Source organism: Bufo bufo, unplaced genomic scaffold (assembly GCF_905171765.1).
Source record: "Bufo bufo unplaced genomic scaffold, aBufBuf1.1, whole genome shotgun sequence".
Classification (NCBI taxonomy): domain Eukaryota; kingdom Metazoa; phylum Chordata; class Amphibia; order Anura; family Bufonidae; genus Bufo; species Bufo bufo.
Window position 1 is genome coordinate 3,484 of NW_024400367.1, and position 24,500 is coordinate 27,983.

Genomic DNA, 24,500 nt, shown 5'->3' on the forward strand with positions numbered 1-24,500 from the left:
GGCTGGAGCTTAAAAAGGTAAGATGCCCCTCCCACAAATTCAGGCTGACTTTTCAGCCTTCCAATTGTTTACTCGTTTCAACTTACTATACAAATTAAGCCTTAAACAGAGGCATAAATTGTGTTTAGATTTGTATTAATTCAAAACTTTTGCGTCTAAAGTTTGACATTTTGACAAATTAGTTCACCTTACGATTCCACACTTTGCAAAGAGTACAAACCTCAAAAGATAACAAAGCATATCTATATCTAAATCCGCTGTTAAGATAAACAGATTAATTTTTTGAATTTGTTAGCGCAATAGAATTACGCTACTTATGATTCATCCCTTGCATATTTCTCCTTATTTTTAACTACTTTTCAATTACTCTGTGATTAACCCTTAAATATAGGAATAAATAGTTTTAATAGTGGCAGTGTATTCATTGGCAATCTGTCTAGACTCCATCTTGGAACCGTTACGCATAAGCTCACCTTAAGTTGAAAGGCTGCGGATGAAAGCTTGGCAAACAGTGCAATGTTCTTGGTTTAAGACTATACTTTCAGGGATCATTTCTATATGCTTTGAGGGGAGAAATGTGCTTGAAAGAGTCTGAGCTCGTGCTCCACGATGATGAGTTTTAGGGCTTTCTTGTGAGCATGAAAGCAGTTGATAACTCTGTTTTATGCAGTGGTTGTCTGCTTTTGATGACTGTTCTCTTCTTTTTGAGAAGATGGAGAAGAAAGCTCTTTCAGAGTGGTTTTAGTCAGTTAAAGAACAGGAAATGCATGAAAAAAAGGGTTTCAAAACCTAATCAATGCACAGTAGTCAAAGTTTGAACATGATTGATTTTCCCATTTTTTTTTTGCACTTTGTTTTTGCATCTATCTAAAAAATTGCAAAACAGACTCAAAAGGTTTAGTCTAACAAGATTTGTAAAAATATGGCAAACACTAATGCATAAACTTTGCTGGTAACATAAAGATAAGGAGTTCCTAGCTTATCATATAACTAAATCTAGTTTTAGTTAAGAGAATCAAAAATGTATTTGAAATTTTACATTAGGGCAGATTCATATATACCGTTATTAAATGTCATTGAAAATATCCACCACAAAATGCACCTATAGCATGGTCGGATTTGACCCAGACTCACGCCAGATTTCTCACTTGGCAGTGGGAATAAACCTCTGAAAAACATGGTAAATCCGAATAAAAATCTACTCGCAAGACATAAGAATGTTGCAGTGGATTTGTATATGGAGTTATTTGACAGTATTTTTGAATCCACTCTAATATTTTGCTTCATAAACCAATTGTTTACTCGTTTCAACTTACTATACAAATTAAGCCTTAAACAGAGGCATAAATTGTGTTTAGATTTGTATTAATTCAAAACTTTTGCGTCTAAAGTTTGACATTTTGACAAATTAGTTCACCTTACGATTCCACACTTTGCAAAGAGTACAAACCTCAAAAGATAACAAAGCATATCTATATCTAAATCCGCTGTTAAAATGAACAGATTATTTTTTTGAATTTGTTAGCGCAATAGAATTACGCTACTTATGATTCATCCCTTGCATATTTCTCCTTATTTTTAACTACTTTTCAATTACTCTATGATTAACCCTTAAATATAGGAATAAATAGTTTTTATAGTGGCAGTGTATTCATTGGCAATCTGTCTAGACTCCATCTTGGAACCGTTACGCATAAGCTCACCTTAAGTTGAAAGGCTGCGGATGAAAGCTTGGCAAACAGTGCAATGTTCTTGGTTTAAGACTATACTTTTAGGGATCATTTCTATAGGCTTTGAAGGGAGAAACGTGCTTGAAAGAGTCTGAGCTCGCGCTCCACGATGATGAGTTTTAGGGCTTTCTTGTGAGCATGAAAGCAGTTGATAACTCTGTTTTATGCAGTGGTTGTCTGCTTTTGATGACTGTTCTCTTCTTTTTGAGAAGATGGAGAAGAAAGCTCTTTCAGAGTGGTTTTAGTCAGTTAAAGAACAGGAAATGCATGAAAAAAAGGGTTTCAAAACCTAATCAATGCACAGTAGTCAAAGTTTGAACATGATTGATTTTCCCCATTTTTTTTTGCACTTTGTTTTTGCATCTATCTAAAAAATTGCAAAACAGACTCAAAAGGTTTAGTCTAACAAGATTTGTAAAAATATGGCAAACACTAATGCATAAACTTTGCTGGTAACATAAAGATAAGGAGTTCCTAGCTTATCATATAACTAAATCTAGTTTTAGTTAAGAGAATCAAAAATGTATTTGAAATTCTACATTAGGGCAGATTCATATATACCGTTATTAAATGTCATTGAAAATATCCACCACAAAATGCACCTATAGCATGGTCGGATTTGACCCAGACTCACCCCAGATTTCTCACTTGGCAGTGGGAATAAACCTCTGAAAAACATGGTAAATCCGAATAAAAATCTACTCGCAAGACATAAGAATGTTGCAGTGGATTTGTATATGGAGTTATTTGACAGTATTTTTGAATCCACTCTAATATTTTGCTTCATAAACCAATTGTTTACTCGTTTCAACTTACTATACAAATTAAGCCTTAAACAGAGGCATAAATTGTGTTTAGATTTGTATTAATTCAAAACTTTTGCGTCTAAAGCTTGACATTTTGACAAATTAGTTCACCTTACGATTCCACACTTTGCAAAGAGTACAAACCTCAAAAGATAACAAAGCATATCTATATCTAAATCCGCTGTTAAGATGAACAGATTAATTTTTTGAATTTGTTAGCGCAATAGAATTACGCTACTTATGATTCATCCCTTGCATATTTCTCCTTATTTTTAACTACTTTTCAATTACTCTATGATTAACCCTTAAATATAGGAATAAATAGTTTTAATAGTGGCAGTGTATTCATTGGCAATCTGTCTAGACTCCATCTTGGAACCGTTACGCATAAGCTCACCTTAAGTTGAAAGGCTGCGGATGAAAGCTTGGCAAACAGTGCAATGTTCTTGGTTTAAGACTATACTTTCAGGGATCATTTCTATAGGCTTTGAAGGGAGAAATGTGCTTGAAAGAGTCTGAGCTCGCGCTCCACGATGATGAGTTTTAGGGCTTTCTTGTGAGCATGAAAGCAGTTGATAACTCTGTTTTATGCAGTGGTTGTCTGCTTTTGATGACTGTTCTCTTCTTTTTGAGAAGATGGAGAAGAAAGCTCTTTCAGAGTGGTTTTAGTCAGTTAAAGAACAGGAAATGCATGAAAAAAAGGGTTTCAAAACCTAATCAATGCACAGTAGTCAAAGTTTGAACATGATTGATTTTCCCCATTTTTTTTTTGCACTTTGTTTTTGCATCTATCTAAAAAATTGCAAAACAGACTCAAAAGGTTTAGTCTAACAAGATTTGTAAAAATATGGCAAACACTAATGCATAAACTTTGCTGGTAACATAAAGATAAGGAGTTCCTAGCTTATCATATAACTAAATCTAGTTTTAGTTAAGAGAATCAAAAATGTATTTGAAATTCTACATTAGGGCAGATTCATATATACCGTTATTAAATGTCATTGAAAATATCCACCACAAAATGCACCTATAGCATGGTCGGATTTGACCCAGACTCACGCCAGATTTCTCACTTGGCAGTGGGAATAAACCTCTGAAAAACATGGTAAATCCGAATAAAAATCTACTCGCAAGACATAAGAATGTTGCAGTGGATTTGTATATGGAGTTATTTGACAGTATTTTTGAATCCACTCTAATATTTTGCTTCATAAACCAATTATGGGAGAGGCTTAACTGTGATGCGAGGGTGAAGCGCTTCCCCTAACCTAGCTGGCTGTGTTGTGCCGGAAGCCAGGAGCGAGGGTAGGCCTAGTAGTGGGCGTACCCTGAGGGGAGTGTTTGAGAACAGGGGGGGGGGGGGGGGGGGGGGGGGTTGTGAACAGAAGCGCCCTGAGGAGCTGGGGGCTGGAGCTTAAAAAGGTAAGATGCCCCTCCCACAAATTCAGGCTGACTTTTCAGCCTTCCACTTATGGGAGAGGCTTAACTGTGATGCGAGGGTGAAGCGCTTCCCCTAACCTAGCTGGCTGTGTTGTGCCGGAAGCCAGGAGCGAGGGTAGGCCTAGTAGTGGGCAAAAATAAACGAGGACAGCAGAGTAGTGACCAAAGCCTTTAATACCACTCAGAGAGCAAGGTTACAAAATGCCTGGGAAATCTCAACATGCGGGTTCAGGATGTATCTCGTGAAGCAAGAAGAGCGCCACCTACCCATGCACTTAATCACGTGCGCCGGGACTCCGTTTTTTGATGCTGAGGACGCGGCTCCGATTCGGAGCGAGTGTCCTGTGATGGCCAGCGGGTTATAACCGAGACCTGAGGCCAGCGTTCTGATGTGGGCCACAAACTGGATTGACGTCAGGGGCCCCCCACACCAAGGAAGCAGCGGGGCCTCTGGGGAGGCATCTTGCAACAGGGCTAGCAATTGACAGAGGACCATGACTGGGCACCAATCGTTGGAGGTTTTAAAAAACCTGACCTCCGAAGGTGGACCAAGCTGGTTGACCTTCGTGGAAGGGAGCCAGAGGACGAAATGGTCATGGGCCCAGGACAACTGTCGCACCTGCAACCCCTGACTATTAGGGGAGGTGCTGGTGAACTCACCTGGCCTGAGGAACCCGTAAAACCCGAGGTACATGGCTGCTTTGATAATCAAACTAGGAGAGTGCCCAAAAGGAAGACCATCCAGCGCGGACGAGAGTCGCCTGAACATCTCGCCGGAGACAGGCTGCCTACGGACAGGAGGGACGACCCCACACTTCTGGACCCCCCTAAGGGCAGCTTTTACCGCCTGCACTGAAAAGATGGAACCTCCCTTCGGGTTATGGAGCATTGCGCAGTGTTGTACCCCCGCTAGGTACAGCTTGATGGTGTTGAAGGATAGCCTGAGATTGCGGTGACAGTGGGCTATAAACGCCAGGGTGTAGGAGACATCGTCCAAGCCACCTTGCGGGTGGGACCTGGCGAAACCTTCGTAAACCTTGACACCGGCTTGATAGTTCCTGATGGTATTGGAGGAGAGGGAGTGCTGAACCAGGTTCCTGGCGTGAGCAAGGAGGGACTCTAGTCCATCACTAGAGACTGGAAGACCGGAGGGGGGAACCCCAAGGGGTCCGCTCCTGGCAGCACCTGAAAAAAGAGGGGGAAATTAAATCGGGACAGGGCATCTGCCGCCACGTTCTCGACCCCCGGGATATGACTGCAGAACACATGGAAATTATAAGTAAGGGAGAGCCAAACTAGTCTGCGCAGGAGGGACATGATCCTGGGGGATTTAGCCCGACCTTTTGTGATGATGTCCACCAACGCTTGGTTATCGGTGATGAACATCACCGGTGTGTTCGCCCAGCGATGACCCCAGCTCTGAGCTGCCGCCACGATGGGGTAGAGCTCCAGGAGGGAAGATGAACTCAGATTTTCGGCGACTGACCGGATTTCTATGGGCCACTGGCCAGCCATCCAATGGGACCCAAAAATAGCGGCATACCCCCGGGACGCAGCAGCGTCCGAAAAAACGGTGGGATATGATGGTGCCCATGATGGTACAAAAAGGGAGATCCCGTTCCAGGAGGATAAAAACAGGGACCACATGGCCAAGTCCGCCCTGGCATGGCTGTCCAAGTGGACAATGCTGTTCTGGTCAGGGGCCAAAGGCAGTAGCTGGAGCAACCTGGAAGTGAAAGCCCTGCCCTGGGGCATAATTCTGGAGGCAAAGTTGAAACGCCCCAGCAGGGATTGGAGCTCCACCCTGGACAGATAGCCCACGGACATGGCGTGGGAAATTGCCGCACGGCAACTCGCCAGTTTTTCCTCCGGGAGGCTGGCCTCCATCCGGACGGAATCCAGGGTGATACCGAGGAACGTCACCCTGTGGGCGGGGCCCTCAGATTTTGCGTGGGCTATCGGGACCTGTAGGCTGGAAAAAATCTGAAGAAGAGTAGCCAGGTTGCCCGACCTGCCTTGTGGACCCTCGATGATCAGAAAGTCATCGAGGTAGTGGATGACCGTTGGTAATCCACCATGGTGGACGAGGATCCAGTGCAGGGCCTTGGCAAACTGGTCGAACAACCAAGGGCTACTCTTCGACCCAAACGTGAGCCTGTTTGCAAAATAATAGCGGTTGACCCATCTAAGCCCGTAGTAACCCCATAAGTACGGTTTGATGGGGAGGAGCTTGAAGGCATCTGAGATGTCCGCTTTTGCCAACCAGGAACCCCTGCCGGAGTTTACTATACCTTTAATCGCCTCGTCTATAGAGGAATATTTAATGGAGAACTCCTCGGATGGGATGAGCGAGTTGAGACTGGGGACGGCAGAGGCATGAGGCGCGGACAGGTCATAGATTAACCTTTTTTTATTTGTATTTTTTTTGGAGACCAGGCCAATGGGATTGATGCGCCAGGAGGAAAATGGAATCGACTCAAGTGGCCCAATTAGGAACCCTTTGTCAACCTCTGCTTGGAGCAACTCCTCAACCGCTGCCGGGTCTTCAGAAGCCGACCTCAGGTTGCCGCCCTCCCAAGGCGTCTGCGGCAGAGCAACGAGGCCCGTGTGAAATCCCTCTGCGAAGCCGGACAGCAAAAACTGCACAAACCCCCTGTCGGGGTGGCCCCGCAGAAGGATTCCAAGGAGGTCGAGGTCAATGTCGGCTAGTCATAGCTGCTTCGCCGACCCCTTGGGACAGGCGGAACGCGGGTGAGCCCTGAAACACTGCGAGCAGACATGGAGAGCCCTGCAACTGTTGAAGCTGCAGCCATGCCTGTTGTAATTATTACAGACCTGGCTCTTGCCCAGGTACACGATGGGCCTCCCCAGCTTGTCCACTCCGGGGGTGCCTGGTTGGAGACCTGAGGGACCAGGCAGGGACCTAACCATGGACAGGGTGGACCGCGTTCGGACACCAGTCCGCGGAATGAAAGATGGATTGACACCCTGAGCAGGACGGGGCCCTGAGGCCCGCGAAGTGGCGGCAGAACAATTCCATGTCTATATTTGCCCAATTGGTGACGAACTGGAATTGAGCCAGGGCAGCCGCAGCCTTCGCAGAGAAGGAGCGGTGATAATCATAGAATGACGCGCCACCGTACTTATGCCCCAGATCGGTGACCAGATAGAGATAGGAATCTAGTTCCTCCCTTCTTGTGGGCTGGGCCGAGCACACAACATCCCTGAACAGGCTGAACGCCAAAACAAACTCCGGGATGGTGAGTTTTCGGTTCAGCCTTGCGTCCTTGGCCCTCGGGACAAGGGAGATGTCACCACAATTGATGACCCTGTTCTCAGGGAGGTCCTGTGAGGCGATAAGGATGGACGCCAAGTTCACGTCCTTTCCTGCCAGAATCTCCTTCTTAATGCCGTCCGGGATGAAATGAGCCGGGACCACCCTGGGAGTGAAAATGGCCGTACCTACGGAGGTCGACTGAGGAACCACGGACTCGGCCGGGGGGTATGGAGCCTGGGGGGGAGGGGTCGGGGCCCGGGACTCCAGTACCGAAACCCTGGACTGGGCATCAGTCACCATGCCGACCAAGGAGTCAATGGTGGCTTGCAGATGCCTCAAGGACTGTTAAGTGTCCGGGGTGCCCGGCTGGACGCCCGACGGACCCGGGGTGGTCATCAGCCGCTTGTACAGCTCTGCTTTGCGGGCAGAGGCCGGGTGAGGGATGCCCCTTTTATTGAGTTCCGCGATGAGCCTGGGAATCGTCCAGCTTCTCAGGGACGTGTTGCCCGGCTGGCCTGAGACGGACGTTCCGGGGAGAGACATGGTGTCCTCCGTGTCAGAAACATGTGACATGCTTAAACCTGTAAAGAAAGAAAAATGGTCCCGAATAACTATATGAGACCGGAACATAGTGCGACTGGTGCCTATGAGAAGGCTTGAGTCGGTCTGGGCAACGTACCTGGCTTAGAGGCTACTACCTGAATCGATGTGTTGGGTCACCTGACCTTGATCCCAAAGTCGTACGAGAGAACGATCAGGACACGTTCCTGAGAGGGCAAATCATAAGGTTCGGAAGGAAAAGAGAACATAACTGAGGAGGGTGACGGGACTGGGTGAACCAGGAGACAGAGGTAGGTATGAGTCTGGACGAACCAGGAGACAGAGGTAGGTGCGTGCCTGGGCGATCCAGGAGGCAGAGGTAGGTGCGTGCCTGGGCGATCCAGGAGGCAGAGGTAGGAGCGTGCCTGGGCGATCCAGGAGGCAGAGGTAGGAGCGTGCCTGGGCGATCCAGGAGGCAGAGATAGGTGCGTGCCTGGGCGATCCAGGAGGCAGAGATAGGTGCGAGCCTGGGCGATCCAGGAGGCAGAGATAGGTGCGTGCCTGGGCGATCCAGGAGGCAGAGATAGGTGCGTGCCTGGGCGATCCAGGAGGCAGAGATAGGTGCGTGCCTGGGCGATCCAGGAGGCAGAGATAGGTGCGTGCCTGGGCGATCCAGGAGGCAGAGATAGGTGCGTGCCTGGGCGATCCAGGAGGCAGAGATAGGAAAGTACTCACGACGTGCACGGATGCAGTACCAGAGCAAGCGACTCCTTATCCAGACTGTGAATAGAAGCGCCCTGAGGAGCTGGGGGCTGGAGCTTAAAAAGGTAAGATGCCCCTCCCACAAATTCAGGCTGACTTTTCAGCCTTCCACTTGTTTACTCGTTTCAACTTACTATACAAATTAAGCCTTAAACAGAGGCATAAATTGTGTTTAGATTTGTATTAATTCAAAACTTTTGCGTCTAAAGTTTGACATTTTGACAAATTAGTTCACCTTACGATTCCACACTTTGCAAAGAGTACAAACCTCAAAAGATAACAAAGCATATCTATATCTAAATCCGCTGTTAAGATGAACAGATTATTTTTTTGAATTTGTTAGCGCAATAGAATTACGCTACTTATGATTCATCCCTTGCATATTTCTCCTTATTTTTAACTACTTTTCAATTACTCTATGACTAACCCTTAAATATAGGAATAAATAGTTTTAATAGTGGCAGTGTATTCATTGGCAATCTGTCTAGACTCCATCTTGGAACCGTTACGCATAAGCTCACCTTAAGTTGAAAGGCTGCGGATGAAAGCTTGGCAAACAGTGCAATGTTCTTGGTTTAAGACTATACTTTTAGGGATCATTTCTATAGGCTTTGAAGGGAAAAAACGTGCTTGAAAGAGTCTGAGCTCGCGCTCCACGATGATGAGTTTTAGGGCTTTCTTGTGAGCATGAAAGCAGTTGATAACTCTGTTTTATGCAGTGGTTGTCTGCTTTTGATGACTGTTCTCTTCTTTTTGAGAAGATGGAGAAGAAAGCTCTTTCAGAGTGGTTTTAGTCAGTTAAAGAACAGGAAATGCATGAAAAAAAGGGTTTCAAAACCTAATCAATGCACAGTAGTCAAAGTTTGAACATGATTGATTTTCCCCATTTTTTTTTGCACTTTGTTTTTGCATCTATCTAAAAAATTGCAAAACAGACTCAAAAGGTTTAGTCTAACAAGATTTGTAAAAATATGGCAAACACTAATGCATAAACTTTGCTGGTAACATAAAGATAAGGAGTTCCTAGCTTATCATATAACTAAATCTAGTTTTAGTTAAGAGAATCAAAAATGTATTTGAAATTCTACATTAGGGCAGATTCATATATACCGTTATTAAATGTCATTGAAAATATCCACCACAAAATGCACCTATAGCATGGTCGGATTTGACCCAGACTCACGCCAGATTTCTCACTTGGCAGTGGGAATAAACCTCTGAAAAACATGGTAAATCCGAATAAAAATCTACTCGCAAGACATAAGAATGTTGCAGTGGATTTGTATATGGAGTTATTTGACAGTATTTTTGAATCCACTCTAATATTTTGCTTCATAAACCAATTGTTTACTCGTTTCAACTTACTATACAAATTAAGCCTTAAACAGAGGCATAAATTGTGTTTAGATTTGTATTAATTCAAAACTTTTGCGTCTAAAGCTTGACATTTTGACAAATTAGTTCACCTTACGATTCCACACTTTGCAAAGAGTACAAACCTCAAAAGATAACAAAGCATATCTATATCTAAATCCGCTGTTAAAATGAACAGATTATTTTTTTGAATTTGTTAGCGCAATAGAATTACGCTACTTATGATTCATCCCTTGCATATTTCTCCTTATTTTTAACTACTTTTCAATTACTCTATGATTAACCCTTAAATATAGGAATAAATAGTTTTTATAGTGGCAGTGTATTCATTGGCAATCTGTCTAGACTCCATCTTGGAACCGTTACGCATAAGCTCACCTTAAGTTGAAAGGCTGCGGATGAAAGCTTGGCAAACAGTGCAATGTTCTTGGTTTAAGACTATACTTTCAGGGATCATTTCTATAGGCTTTGAAGGGAGAAATGTGCTTGAAAGAGTCTGAGCTCGCGCTCCACGATGATGAGTTTTAGGGCTTTCTTGTGAGCATGAAAGCAGTTGATAACTCTGTTTTATGCAGTGGTTGTCTGCTTTTGATGACTGTTCTCTTCTTTTTGAGAAGATGGAGAAGAAAGCTCTTTCAGAGTGGTTTTAGTCAGTTAAAGAACAGGAAATGCATGAAAAAAAGGGTTTCAAAACCTAATCAATGCACAGTAGTCAAAGTTTGAACATGATTGATTTTCCCCATTTTTTTTTGCACTTTGTTTTTGCATCTATCTAAAAAATTGCAAAACAGACTCAAAAGGTTTAGTCTAACAAGATTTGTAAAAATATGGCAAACACTAATGCATAAACTTTGCTGGTAACATAAAGATAAGGAGTTCCTAGCTTATCATATAACTAAATCTAGTTTTAGTTAAGAGAATCAAAAATGTATTTGAAATTCTACATTAGGGCAGATTCATATATACCGTTATTAAATGTCATTGAAAATATCCACCACAAAATGCACCTATAGCATGGTCGGATTTGACCCAGACTCACGCCAGATTTCTCACTTGGCAGTGGGAATAAACCTCTGAAAAACATGGTAAATCCGAATAAAAATCTACTCGCAAGACATAAGAATGTTGCAGTGGATTTGTATATGGAGTTATTTGACAGTATTTTTGAATCCACTCTAATATTTTGCTTCATAAACCAATTGTTTACTCGTTTCAACTTACTATACAAATTAAGCCTTAAACAGAGGCATAAATTGTGTTTAGATTTGTATTAATTCAAAACTTTTGCGTCTAAAGCTTGACATTTTGACAAATTAGTTCACCTTACGATTCCACACTTTGCAAAGAGTACAAACCTCAAAAGATAACAAAGCATATCTATATCTAAATCCGCTGTTAAGATGAACAGATTATTTTTTTGAATTTGTTAGCGCAATAGAATTACGCTACTTATGATTCATCCCTTGCATATTTCTCCTTATTTTTAACTACTTTTCAATTACTCTATGATTAACCCTTAAATATAGGAATAAATAGTTTTTATAGTGGCAGTGTATTCATTGGCAATCTGTCTAGACTCCATCTTGGAACCGTTACGCATAAGCTCACCTTAAGTTGAAAGGCTGCGGATGAAAGCTTGGCAAACAGTGCAATGTTCTTGGTTTAAGACTATACTTTCAGGGATCATTTCTATAGGCTTTGAAGGGAGAAATGTGCTTGAAAGAGTCTGAGCTCGCGCTCCACGATGATGAGTTTTAGGGCTTTCTTGTGAGCATGAAAGCAGTTGATAACTCTGTTTTATGCAGTGGTTGTCTGCTTTTGATGACTGTTCTCTTCTTTTTGAGAAGATGGAGAAGAAAGCTCTTTCAGAGTGGTTTTAGTCAGTTAAAGAACAGGAAATGCATGAAAAAAAGGGTTTCAAAACCTAATCAATGCACAGTAGTCAAAGTTTGAACATGATTGATTTTCCCCATTTTTTTTTGCACTTTGTTTTTGCATCTATCTAAAAAATTGCAAAACAGACTCAAAAGGTTTAGTCTAACAAGATTTGTAAAAATATGGCAAACACTAATGCATAAACTTTGCTGGTAACATAAAGATAAGGAGTTCCTAGCTTATCATATAACTAAATCTAGTTTTAGTTAAGAGAATCAAAAATGTATTTGAAATTTTACATTAGGGCAGATTCATATATACCGTTATTAAATGTCATTGAAAATATCCACCACAAAATGCACCTATAGCATGGTCGGATTTGACCCAGACTCACGCCAGATTTCTCACTTGGCAGTGGGAATAAACCTCTGAAAAACATGGTAAATCCGAATAAAAATCTACTCGCAAGACATAAGAATGTTGCAGTGGATTTGTATATGGAGTTATTTGACAGTATTTTTGAATCCACTCTAATATTTTGCTTCATAAACCAATTATGGGAGAGGCTTAACTGTGATGCGAGGGTGAAGCGCTTCCCCTAACCTAGCTGGCTGTGTTGTGCCGGAAGCCAGGAGCGAGGGTAGGCCTAGTAGTGGGCGTACCCTGAGGGGAGTGTTTGAGAACAGGGGGGGGGGGGGGGGGGGGTTGTGAACAGAAGCGCCCTGAGGAGCTGGGGGCTGGAGCTTAAAAAGGTAAGATGCCCCTCCCACAAATTCAGGCTGACTTTTCAGCCTTCCACTTATGGGAGAGGCTTAACTGTGATGCGAGGGTGAAGCGCTTCCCCTAACCTAGCTGGCTGTGTTGTGCCGGAAGCCAGGAGCGAGGGTAGGCCTAGTAGTGGGCAAAAATAAACGAGGACAGCAGAGTAGTGACCAAAGCCTTTAATACCACTCAGAGAGCAAGGTTACAAAATGCCTGGGAAATCTCAACATGCGGGTTCAGGATGTATCTCGTGAAGCAAGAAGAGCGCCACCTACCCATGCACTTAATCACGTGCGCCGGGACTCCGTTTTTTGATGCTGAGGACGCGGCTCCGATTCGGAGCGAGTGTCCTGTGATGGCCAGCGGGTTATAACCGAGACCTGAGGCCAGCGTTCTGATGTGGGCCACAAACTGGATTGACGTCAGGGGCCCCCCACACCAAGGAAGCAGCGGGGCCTCTGGGGAGGCATCTTGCAACAGGGCTAGCAATTGACAGAGGACCATGACTGGGCACCAATCGTTGGAGGTTTTAAAAAACCTGACCTCCGAAGGTGGACCAAGCTGGTTGACCTTCGTGGAAGGGAGCCAGAGGACGAAATGGTCATGGGCCCAGGACAACTGTCGCACCTGCAACCCCTGACTATTAGGGGAGGTGCTGGTGAACTCACCTGGCCTGAGGAACCCGTAAAACCCGAGGTACATGGCTGCTTTGATAATCAAACTAGGAGAGTGCCCAAAAGGAAGACCATCCAGCGCGGACGAGAGTCGCCTGAACATCTCGCCGGAGACAGGCTGCCTACGGACAGGAGGGACGACCCCACACTTCTGGACCCCCCTAAGGGCAGCTTTTACCGCCTGCACTGAAAAGATGGAACCTCCCTTCGGGTTATGGAGCATTGCGCAGTGTTGTACCCCCGCTAGGTACAGCTTGATGGTGTTGAAGGATAGCCTGAGATTGCGGTGACAGTGGGCTATAAACGCCAGGGTGTAGGAGACATCGTCCAAGCCACCTTGCGGGTGGGACCTGGCGAAACCTTCGTAAACCTTGACACCGGCTTGATAGTTCCTGATGGTATTGGAGGAGAGGGAGTGCTGAACCAGGTTCCTGGCGTGAGCAAGGAGGGACTCTAGTCCATCACTAGAGACTGGAAGACCGGAGGGGGGAACCCCAAGGGGTCCGCTCCTGGCAGCACCTGAAAAAAGAGGGGGAAATTAAATCGGGACAGGGCATCTGCCGCCACGTTCTCGACCCCCGGGATATGACTGCAGAACACATGGAAATTATAAGTAAGGGAGAGCCAAACTAGTCTGCGCAGGAGGGACATGATCCTGGGGGATTTAGCCCGACCTTTTGTGATGATGTCCACCAACGCTTGGTTATCGGTGATGAACATCACCGGTGTGTTCGCCCAGCGATGACCCCAGCTCTGAGCTGCCGCCACGATGGGGTAGAGCTCCAGGAGGGAAGATGAACTCAGATTTTCGGCGACTGACCGGATTTCTATGGGCCACTGGCCAGCCATCCAATGGGACCCAAAAATAGCGGCATACCCCCGGGACGCAGCAGCGTCCGAAAAAACGGTGGGATATGATGGTGCCCATGATGGTACAAAAAGGGAGATCCCGTTCCAGGAGGATAAAAACAGGGACCACATGGCCAAGTCCGCCCTGGCATGGCTGTCCAAGTGGACAATGCTGTTCTGGTCAGGGGCCAAAGGCAGTAGCTGGAGCAACCTGGAAGTGAAAGCCCTGCCCTGGGGCATAATTCTGGAGGCAAAGTTGAAACGCCCCAGCAGGGATTGGAGCTCCACCCTGGACAGATAGCCCACGGACATGGCGTGGGAAATTGCCGCACGGCAACTCGCCAGTTTTTCCTCCGGGAGGCTGGCCTCCATCCGGACGGAATCCAGGGTGATACCGAGGAACGTCACCCTGTGGGCGGGGCCCTCAGATTTTGCGTGGGCTATCGGGACCTGTAGGCTGGAAAAAATCTGAAGAAGAGTAGCCAGGTTGCCCGACCTGCCTTGTGGACCCTCGATGATCAGAAAGTCATCGAGGTAGTGGATGACCGTTGGTAATCCACCATGGTGGACGAGGATCCAGTGCAGGGCCTTGGCAAACTGGTCGAACAACCAAGGGCTACTCTTCGACCCAAACGTGAGCCTGTTTGCAAAATAATAGCGGTTGACCCATCTAAGCCCGTAGTAACCCCATAAGTACGGTTTGATGGGGAGGAGCTTGAAGGCATCTGAGATGTCCGCTTTTGCCAACCAGGAACCCCTGCCGGAGTTTACTATACCTTTAATCGCCTCGTCTATAGAGGAATATTTAATGGAGAACTCCTCGGATGGGATGAGCGAGTTGAGACTGGGGACGGCAGAGGCATGAGGCGCGGACAGGTCATAGATTAACCTTTTTTTATTTGTATTTTTTTTGGAGACCAGGCCAATGGGATTGATGCGCCAGGAGGAAAATGGAATCGACTCAAGTGGCCCAATTAGGAACCCTTTGTCAACCTCTGCTTGGAGCAACTCCTCAACCGCTGCCGGGTCTTCAGAAGCCGACCTCAGGTTGCCGCCCTCCCAAGGCGTCTGCGGCAGAGCAACGAGGCCCGTGTGAAATCCCTCTGCGAAGCCGGACAGCAAAAACTGCACAAACCCCCTGTCGGGGTGGCCCCGCAGAAGGATTCCAAGGAGGTCGAGGTCAATGTCGGCTAGTCATAGCTGCTTCGCCGACCCCTTGGGACAGGCGGAACGCGGGTGAGCCCTGAAACACTGCGAGCAGACATGGAGAGCCCTGCAACTGTTGAAGCTGCAGCCATGCCTGTTGTAATTATTACAGACCTGGCTCTTGCCCAGGTACACGATGGGCCTCCCCAGCTTGTCCACTCCGGGGGTGCCTGGTTGGAGACCTGAGGGACCAGGCAGGGACCTAACCATGGACAGGGTGGACCGCGTTCGGACACCAGTCCGCGGAATGAAAGATGGATTGACACCCTGAGCAGGACGGGGCCCTGAGGCCCGCGAAGTGGCGGCAGAACAATTCCATGTCTATATTTGCCCAATTGGTGACGAACTGGAATTGAGCCAGGGCAGCCGCAGCCTTCGCAGAGAAGGAGCGGTGATAATCATAGAATGACGCGCCACCGTACTTATGCCCCAGATCGGTGACCAGATAGAGATAGGAATCTAGTTCCTCCCTTCTTGTGGGCTGGGCCGAGCACACAACATCCCTGAACAGGCTGAACGCCAAAACAAACTCCGGGATGGTGAGTTTTCGGTTCAGCCTTGCGTCCTTGGCCCTCGGGACAAGGGAGATGTCACCACAATTGATGACCCTGTTCTCAGGGAGGTCCTGTGAGGCGATAAGGATGGACGCCAAGTTCACGTCCTTTCCTGCCAGAATCTCCTTCTTAATGCCGTCCGGGATGAAATGAGCCGGGACCACCCTGGGAGTGAAAATGGCCGTACCTACGGAGGTCGACTGAGGAACCACGGACTCGGCCGGGGGGTATGGAGCCTGGGGGGGAGGGGTCGGGGCCCGGGACTCCAGTACCGAAACCCTGGACTGGGCATCAGTCACCATGCCGACCAAGGAGTCAATGGTGGCTTGCAGATGCCTCAAGGACTGTTGAGTGTCCGGGGTGCCCGGCTGGACGCCCGACGGACCCGGGGTGGTCATCAGCCGCTTGTACAGCTCTGCTTTGCGGGCAGAGGCCGGGTGAGGGATGCCCCTTTTATTGAGTTCCGCGATGAGCCTGGGAATCGTCCAGCTTCTCAGGGACGTGTTGCCCGGCTGGCCTGAGACGGACGTTCCGGGGAGAGACATGGTGTCCTCCGTGTCAGAAACATGTGACATGCTTAAACCTGTAAAGAAAGAAAAATGGTCCCGAATAACTATATGAGACCGGAACATAGTGCGACTGGTGCCTATGAGAAGGCTTGAGTCGGTCTGGGCAACGTACCTGGCTTAGAGGCTACTACCTGAATCGATGTGTTGGGTCACCTGACCTTGATCCCAAAGTCGTACGAGAGAACGATCAGGACACGTTCCTGAGAGGGCAAATCATAAGGTTCGGAAGGAAAAGAGAACATAACTGAGGAGGGTGACGGGACTGGGTGAACCAGGAGACAGAGGTAGGTATGAGTCTGGACGAACCAGGAGACAGAGGTAGGTGCGTGCCTGGGCGATCCAGGAGGCAGAGGTAGGTGCGTGCCTGGGCGATCCAGGAGGCAGAGGTAGGAGCGTGCCTGGGCGATCCAGGAGGCAGAGGTAGGAGCGTGCCTGGGCGATCCAGGAGGCAGAGATAGGTGCGTGCCTGGGCGATCCAGGAGGCAGAGATAGGTGCGAGCCTGGGCGATCCAGGAGGCAGAGATAGGTGCGTGCCTGGGCGATCCAGGAGGCAGAGATAGGTGCGTGCCTGGGCGATCCAGGAGGCAGAGATAGGTGCGTGCCTGGGCGATCCAGGAGGCAGAGATAGGTGCGTGCCTGGGCGATCCAGGAGGCAGAGATAGGTGCGTGCCTGGGCGATCCAGGAGGCAGAGATAGGTGCGTGCCTGGGCGATCCAGGAGGCAGAGATAGGTGTGAGCCTGGGTGAACCAGGAGACAGAAGTAGGTGTGAGCCTGGTGAACCAGTAGATGAGACAGTAGCATATAACGTGACGTTCATACATAACATAAGGCACTGTCGCCCTCCTCGAATAGGTGACTTGTGGCAAGCGCTTTAGTGACCGCTGAGTGGGTATGGCGTAACTGATGACCTGGCCTACTCGTGGTGAGACCCCGGTCTCCCTGATCACCGTGCAGAAACTAGGTCCCTTCCACCTAGTCGAGACCCCGGGAGCCCTCCCCCTGAATGAGGAGAACCGAAGATGACTTGCCTTCCCCCGCTGCGGCCCGGCGGGAGAGAGTATGACAAGAACACCGATTCAGCTGTATACACATACATGTATACATATATGTACACCCACATATACATATATATAGACGCATACACATACATATATACACATATCTACATATATATCCACATAACCCACGTATGCATGTACACATACGTGCATATACACCCGCATATATATACAATCCAGAGAGAGAAAAGAAATCCTCCCCCATTTTATTAAATTTTTTATTTTTATTTTTTAATGACTGTGGGCATGGCCGTCGTTGGCCAGGGGCTAGATACCCCTGCTAGCCGCGTGTGGCCAGTTAGGACAGGGGTGCCGGTCTGGGGGCCGTAGGCCTAATAGTGAGGCCAGAACCAGATTGTCCTGAAAGGAGGGGAGGGATCCATAGGGGACAGGGAAAACCTAGGCCGGAGCCGTCAAGGCATACATCACCCGGGCCTGAACGGCGATCCCGGCGTGCGCCCCAGCCCGGAACGCACGCCGACCCCGCGACCCGGGGCCAGGCCCGGCTGAAGGACTCCGGCGTGCGCTCCAAGCTGGAACGCACGACGACGACGCGATCCGGCCCATGGCCGGCGGCGGACTTCCGGCGTGCGCTCCACCCTGGAACGCACGCCGAACATGTGATCCAGGCCAGGCCGACGGAGGCACTCCGGCGTGCGCTCCACGCTGGAACGCACGCCGATTACGTGACCAGGCCCCTGCCTGGCTGAGGGACTTCCGGCGTGCGCTCCATGCTGGAACGCACGTCAGCCCGCAGCGAAGCCCAAGTAAGGACGGGGGAGGCCGTGTGGAGGGGGGGACCCGAGGTTGAGACCCTGCCCCCCCTGTTGTCTCGGGAGGGGATGAATGCAAAAGACAGGGGACAGATAGGGAGAGGGGGGAAGGCAGAAACAAAAACATTTTTGGGCAGACAAATGTGTATCGGCGTGCGTTCCACGCTGGAACGCACGCCGACTCGGGGGGCCGGAGGTATGTGCCGTCGCTGATTGGGCCCTTGTGGCACGTTTGTTTTGCACAGAATTACCTCTCCTGAAGACGTGACGGCTGTGTATGAAAACGAACGGACGAACCAGATGAAAGTACTCACGACGTGCACGGATGCAGTACCAGAGCAAGCGACTCCTTATCCAGACTGTGAATAGAAGCGCCCTGAGGAGCTGGGGGCTGGAGCTTAAAAAGGTAAGATGCCCCTCCCACAAATTCAGGCTGACTTTTCAGCCTTCCACTTGTTTACTCGTTTCAACTTACTATACAAATTAAGCCTTAAACAGAGGCATAAATTGTGTTTAGATTTGTATTAATTCAAAACTTTTGCGTCTAAAGTTTGACATTTTGACAAATTAGTTCACCTTACGATTCCACACTTTGCAAAGAGTACAAACCTCAAAAGATAACAAAGCATATCTATATCTAAATCCGCTGTTAAGATGAACAGATTATTTTTTTGAATTTGTTAGCGCAATAGAATTACGCAACTTATGATTCATCCCTTGCATATTTCTCCTTATTTTTAACTACTTTTCAATTACTCTATGACTAACCCTTAAATATAGGAATAAATAGTTTTAATAGTGGCAGTGTATTCATTGGCAATCTGTCTAGACTCCATCTTGGAACCGTTACGCATAAGCTCACCTTAAGTTGAAAGGCTGCGGATGAAAGCTTGGCAAACAGTGCAATGTTCTTGGTTTAAGACTATACTTTCAGGGATCGTTTCTATAGGCTTTGAAGGGAGAAATGTGCTTGAAAGAGTCTGAGCTTGCGCTCCACGATGATGAGTTTTAGGGCTTTCTTGTGAGCATGAAAGCAGTTGATAACTCTGTTTTATGCAGTGGTTGTCTGCTTTTGATGACTGTTCTCTTCTTTTTGAGAAGATGGAGAAGAAAGCTCTTTCAGAGTGGTTCTAGTCAGTTAAAGAACAGGAAATGCATGAAAAAAAGGGTTTCAAAACCTAATCAATGCACAGTAGTCAAAGTTTGAACATGATTGATTTTCCCCAATTTTTTTTTGCACTTTGTTTTTGCATCTATCTAAAAAATTGCAAAACAGACTCAAAAGGTTTAGTCTAACAAGATTTGTAAAAATATGGCAAACACTAATGCATAAACTTTGCTGGTAACATAAAGATAAGGAGTTCCTAGCTTATCATATAACTAAATCTAGTTTTAGTTAAGAGAATCAAAAATGTATTTGAAATTCTACATTAGGGCAGATTCATATATACCGTTATTAAATGTCATTGAAAATATCCACCACAAAATGCACCTATAGCATGGTCGGATTTGACCCAGACTCACGCCAGATTTCTCACTTGGCAGTGGGAATAAACCTCTGAAAAACATGGTAAATCCGAATAAAAATCTACTCGCAAGACATAAGAATGTTGCAGTGGATTTGTATATGGAGTTATTTGACAGTATTTTTGAATCCACTCTAATATTTTGCTTCATAAACCAATTGTTTACTCGTTTCAACTTACTATACAAATTAAGCCTTAAACAGAGGCATAAATTGTGTTTAGATTTGTATTAATTCAAAACTTTTGCGTCTAAAGCTTGACATTTTGACAAATTAGTTCACCTTACGATTCCACACTTTGCAAAGAGTACAAACCTCAAAAGATAACAAAGCATATCTATATCTAAATCCGCTGTTAAGATGAACAGATTATTTTTTTGAATTTGTTAGCGCAATAGAATTACGCTACTTATGATTCATCCCTTGCATATTTCTCCTTATTTTTAACTACTTTTCAATTACTCTATGATTAACCCTTAAATATAGGAATAAATAGTTTTTATAGTGGCAGTGTATTCATTGGCAATCTGTCTAGACTCCATCTTGGAACCGTTACGCATAAGCTCACCTTAAGTTGAAAGGCTGCGGATGAAAGCTTGGCAAACAGTGCAATGTTCTTGGTTTAAGACTATACTTTCAGGGATCATTTCTATAGGCTTTGAAGGGAGAAATGTGCTTGAAAGAGTCTGAGCTCGCGCTCCACGATGATGAGTTTTAGGGCTTTCTTGTGAGCATGAAAGCAGTTGATAACTCTGTTTTATGCAGTGGTTGTCTGCTTTTGATGACTGTTCTCTTCTTTTTGAGAAGATGGAGAAGAAAGCTCTTTCAGAGTGGTTTTAGTCAGTTAAAGAACAGGAAATGCATGAAAAAAAGGGTTTCAAAACCTAATCAATGCACAGTAGTCAAAGTTTGAACATGATTGATTTTCCCCATTTTTTTTTTGCACTTTGTTTTTGCATCTATCTAAAAAATTGCAAAACAGACTCAAAAGGTTTAGTCTAACAAGATTTGTAAAAATATGGCAAACACTAATGCATAAACTTTGCTGGTAACATAAAGATAAGGAGTTCCTAGCTTATCATATAACTAAATCTAGTTTTAGTTAAGAGAATCAAAAATGTATTTGAAATTCTACATTAGGGCAGATTCATATATACCGTTATTAAATGTCATTGAAAATATCCACCACAAAATGCACCTATAGCATGGTCGGATTTGACCCAGACTCACGCCAGATTTCTCACTTGGCAGTGGGAATAAACCTCTGAAAAACATGGTAAATCCGAATAAAAATCTACTCGCAAGACATAAGAATGTTGCAGTGGATTTGTATATGGAGTTATTTGACAGTATTTTTGAATCCACTCTAATATTTTGCTTCATAAACCAATTGTTTACTCGTTTCAACTTACTATACAAATTAAGCCTTAAACAGAGGCATAAATTGTGTTTAGATTTGTATTAATTCAAAACTTTTGCGTCTAAAGCTTGACATTTTGACAAATTAGTTCACCTTACGATTCCACACTTTGCAAAGAGTACAAACCTCAAAAGATAACAAAGCATATCTATATCTAAATCCGCTGTTAAAATGAACAGATTATTTTTTTGAATTTGTTAGCGCAATAGAATTACGCTACTTATGATTCATCCCTTGCATATTTCTCCTTATTTTTAACTACTTTTCAATTACTCTATGATTAACCCTTAAATATAGGAATAAATAGTTTTTATAGTGGCAGTGTATTCATTGGCAATCTGTCTAGACTCCATCTTGGAACCGTTACGCATAAGCTCACCTTAAGTTGAAAGGCTGCGGATGAAAGCTTGGCAAACAGTGCAATGTTCTTGGTTTAAGACTATACTTTCAGGGATCATTTCTATAGGCTTTGAAGGGAGAAATGTGCTTGAAAGAGTCTGAGCTCGCGCTCCACGATGATGAGTTTTAGGGCTTTCTTGTGAGCATGAAAGCAGTTGATAACTCTGTTTTATGCAGTGGTTGTCTGCTTTTGATGACTGTTCTCTTCTTTTTGAGAAGATGGAGAAGAAAGCTCTTTCAGAGTGGTTTTAGTCAGTTAAAGAACAGGAAATGCATGAAAAAAAGGGTTTCAAAACCTAATCAATGCACAGTAGTCAAAGTTTGAACATGATTGATTTTCCCCATTTTTTTTTTGCACTTTGTTTTTGCATCTATCTAAAAAATTGCAAAACAGACTCAAAAGGTTTAGTCTAACAAGATTTGTAAAAATATGGCAAACACTAATGCATAAACTTTGCTGGTAACATAAAGATAAGGAGTTCCTAGCTTATCATATAACTAAATCTAGTTTTAGTTAAGAGAATCAAAAATGTATTTGAAATTCTACATTAGGGCAGATTCATATATACCGTTATTAAATGTCATTGAAAATATCCACCACAAAATGCACCTATAGCATGGTCGGATTTGACCCAGACTCACGCCAGATTTCTCACTTGGCAGTGGGAATAAACCTCTGAAAAACATGGTAAATCCGAATAAAAATCTACTCGCAAGACATAAGAATGTTGCAGTGGATTTGTATATGGAGTTATTTGACAGTATTTTTGAATCCACTCTAATATTTTGCTTCATAAACCAATTGTTTACTCGTTTCAACTTACTATACAAATTAAGCCTTAAACAGAGGCATAAATTGTGTTTAGATTTGTATTAATTCAAAACTTTTGCGTCTAAAGCTTGACATTTTGACAAATTAGTTCACCTTACGATTCCACACTTTGCAAAGAGTACAAACCTCAAAAGATAACAAAGCATATCTATATCTAAATCCGCTGTTAAAATGAACAGATTATTTTTTTGAATTTGTTAGCGCAATAGAATTACGCTACTTATGATTCATCCCTTGCATATTTCTCCTTATTTTTAGCTACTTTTCAATTACTCTATGATTAACCCTTAAATATAGGAATAAATAGTTTTTATAGTGGCAGTGTATTCATTGGCAATCTGTCTAGACTCCATCTTGGAACCGTTACGCATAAGCTCACCTTAAGTTGAAAGGCTGCGGATGAAAGCTTGGCAAACAGTGCAATGTTCTTGGTTTAAGACTATACTTTCAGGGATCATTTCTATAGGCTTTGAAGGGAGAAATGTGCTTGAAAGAGTCTGAGCTCGTGCTCCACGATGATTAGTTTTAGGGCTTTCTTGTGAGCATGAAAGCAGTTGATAACACTGTTTTATGCAGTGGTTGTCTGCTTTTGATGACTGTTCTCTTCTTTTTGAGAAGATGGAGAAGAAAGCTCTTACAGAGTGGTTTTAGTCAGTTAAAGAATAGTTATGAGCGGCAGGTGCCATATTCGATTTCGACGAAATTTGCGAATATTTGATAGAATATTCGTTTAATATTCGTCGAAATCGAATATTCGTCATTATTATACTATCACGATTTATTAAGCGATTTAAATAATCGCGATTGCGATTTTTTAACTTAAGGCTACTTTCCCATTGGTTTGATATCTAGAATTAGCGAAGATGACGAATATAACGAATGTATTCGTTTTATTCCTCAAAACGAAGATAACGAAATATTCTCCATCTTCGTTTTAGCTACCTATTCGTCATCTTCGCTAATTCTAGCAATCAAATAGGAAAGTTGACTATAGAGACAGCTAAGTTTAATTCGCTATGCGATTTTATTACTTTTAATTTTTTTTTTAACAAATTGAATAGTTAAATACTTCATTATTATAATGATTATATTTATAAAAAAAAGTTATATAATCGCATAGCGAATTAAACACAGCTGTCTCTATAGTCAACTTTCCTATTTGATTGCTAGAATTAGCAAAGTTGACGAATAGGTAGCTAAAACGAAGATGTAGAATACTTCGTTATCTTCGTTTTGATCAATATGACGAATACATTCGTCATATTCGCTAATTCTACCATCCAACCATAGTAAACCAGGTTCAAGTTGAAATAGCAATTAGATTAGTTAAAGTTAAAATAATCGAATTTCAATTTTAATATAGCACTGCTATATTCTTTATTTGTTAATTCTAGCCTAATATGGACTATAGCAGTGCTAAGCTTAAATCAAGATTCCATTATTATAATTTGAATTAATCGCATTGCTATTTCTACTTGCACCTGGTTTACATTACTATGGCTAAATATTCTACAGCTGCCTCAATTTAAGTTATAATCGTATTACGCGATAATGACAACAACGTAATTTTCGTGTAAGGCGATTTATCTTTGTATGTTTTTAATGCTCTCCAAAAGTTAGCTTAACACCATCATATAGTAACAATCGTATTACGCGATAATGACAACTACGTAATTATCGTGTAAGGCGATTTTTGATTTTTTTTTAATCTTCCCATATCGAGTATAGCGTGTTGAATCTTTCAATCCTAAAATTCGCTTCACATACAATTTATTAAACAGTGTTGGATATAGTTGGTAGACTACACATAATATTAAATAAGCTAAAATGTCTATAGAAAAATAAATGGCGGGACATTTATTTCAGCAGTGGCCATGAAAAACGAAATGCGATTTTAAATAAACGCGTTAATAACGATAAAATAGTATTTTTTTTTCCAAAATGACAGAGCAGATTTGTGAACCCTCCCTTCTCCTAGCTTGAATAGCCAATGGGAATGGCCTGTCACACCTTAGCAACATCCATAGCAACCAATCGGTTAGTAGCCTGCCCCTTCACTATATAAATAAAGACA

The 24,500-nt window shown here is 44.3% G+C and overlaps 10 non-coding genes across 10 annotated transcripts; all 10 read left to right on the forward strand.

Annotated features, from left to right (window-relative positions):
- Positions 1-529: 529 nt before the first annotated feature.
- Positions 530-740, forward strand: LOC120984116. The gene has a single exon (XR_005775231.1). It is a non-coding gene; the product is annotated as a small nucleolar RNA U3 (small nucleolar RNA).
- Positions 741-1,759: 1,019 nt separating this feature from the next.
- On the forward strand, positions 1,760-1,970 carry LOC120984112. The gene has a single exon (XR_005775227.1). It is a non-coding gene; the product is annotated as a small nucleolar RNA U3 (small nucleolar RNA).
- A 1,019-nt stretch (positions 1,971-2,989) lies between these two features.
- LOC120984110 lies at positions 2,990-3,200 on the forward strand. Its single transcript, XR_005775226.1, has one exon. It is a non-coding gene; the product is annotated as a small nucleolar RNA U3 (small nucleolar RNA).
- A 5,932-nt stretch (positions 3,201-9,132) lies between these two features.
- LOC120984113 lies at positions 9,133-9,344 on the forward strand. The gene has a single exon (XR_005775228.1). It is a non-coding gene; the product is annotated as a small nucleolar RNA U3 (small nucleolar RNA).
- Positions 9,345-10,363: 1,019 nt separating this feature from the next.
- LOC120984117 lies at positions 10,364-10,574 on the forward strand. The gene has a single exon (XR_005775232.1). It is a non-coding gene; the product is annotated as a small nucleolar RNA U3 (small nucleolar RNA).
- Positions 10,575-11,593: 1,019 nt separating this feature from the next.
- LOC120984118 lies at positions 11,594-11,804 on the forward strand. The gene has a single exon (XR_005775233.1). It is a non-coding gene; the product is annotated as a small nucleolar RNA U3 (small nucleolar RNA).
- Positions 11,805-19,168: 7,364 nt separating this feature from the next.
- On the forward strand, positions 19,169-19,379 carry LOC120984115. Its single transcript, XR_005775230.1, has one exon. It is a non-coding gene; the product is annotated as a small nucleolar RNA U3 (small nucleolar RNA).
- A 1,020-nt stretch (positions 19,380-20,399) lies between these two features.
- On the forward strand, positions 20,400-20,610 carry LOC120984119. Its single transcript, XR_005775234.1, has one exon. It is a non-coding gene; the product is annotated as a small nucleolar RNA U3 (small nucleolar RNA).
- A 1,020-nt stretch (positions 20,611-21,630) lies between these two features.
- Positions 21,631-21,841, forward strand: LOC120984120. The gene has a single exon (XR_005775235.1). It is a non-coding gene; the product is annotated as a small nucleolar RNA U3 (small nucleolar RNA).
- Positions 21,842-22,861: 1,020 nt separating this feature from the next.
- On the forward strand, positions 22,862-23,072 carry LOC120984114. Its single transcript, XR_005775229.1, has one exon. It is a non-coding gene; the product is annotated as a small nucleolar RNA U3 (small nucleolar RNA).
- Positions 23,073-24,500: the final 1,428 nt, after the last annotated feature.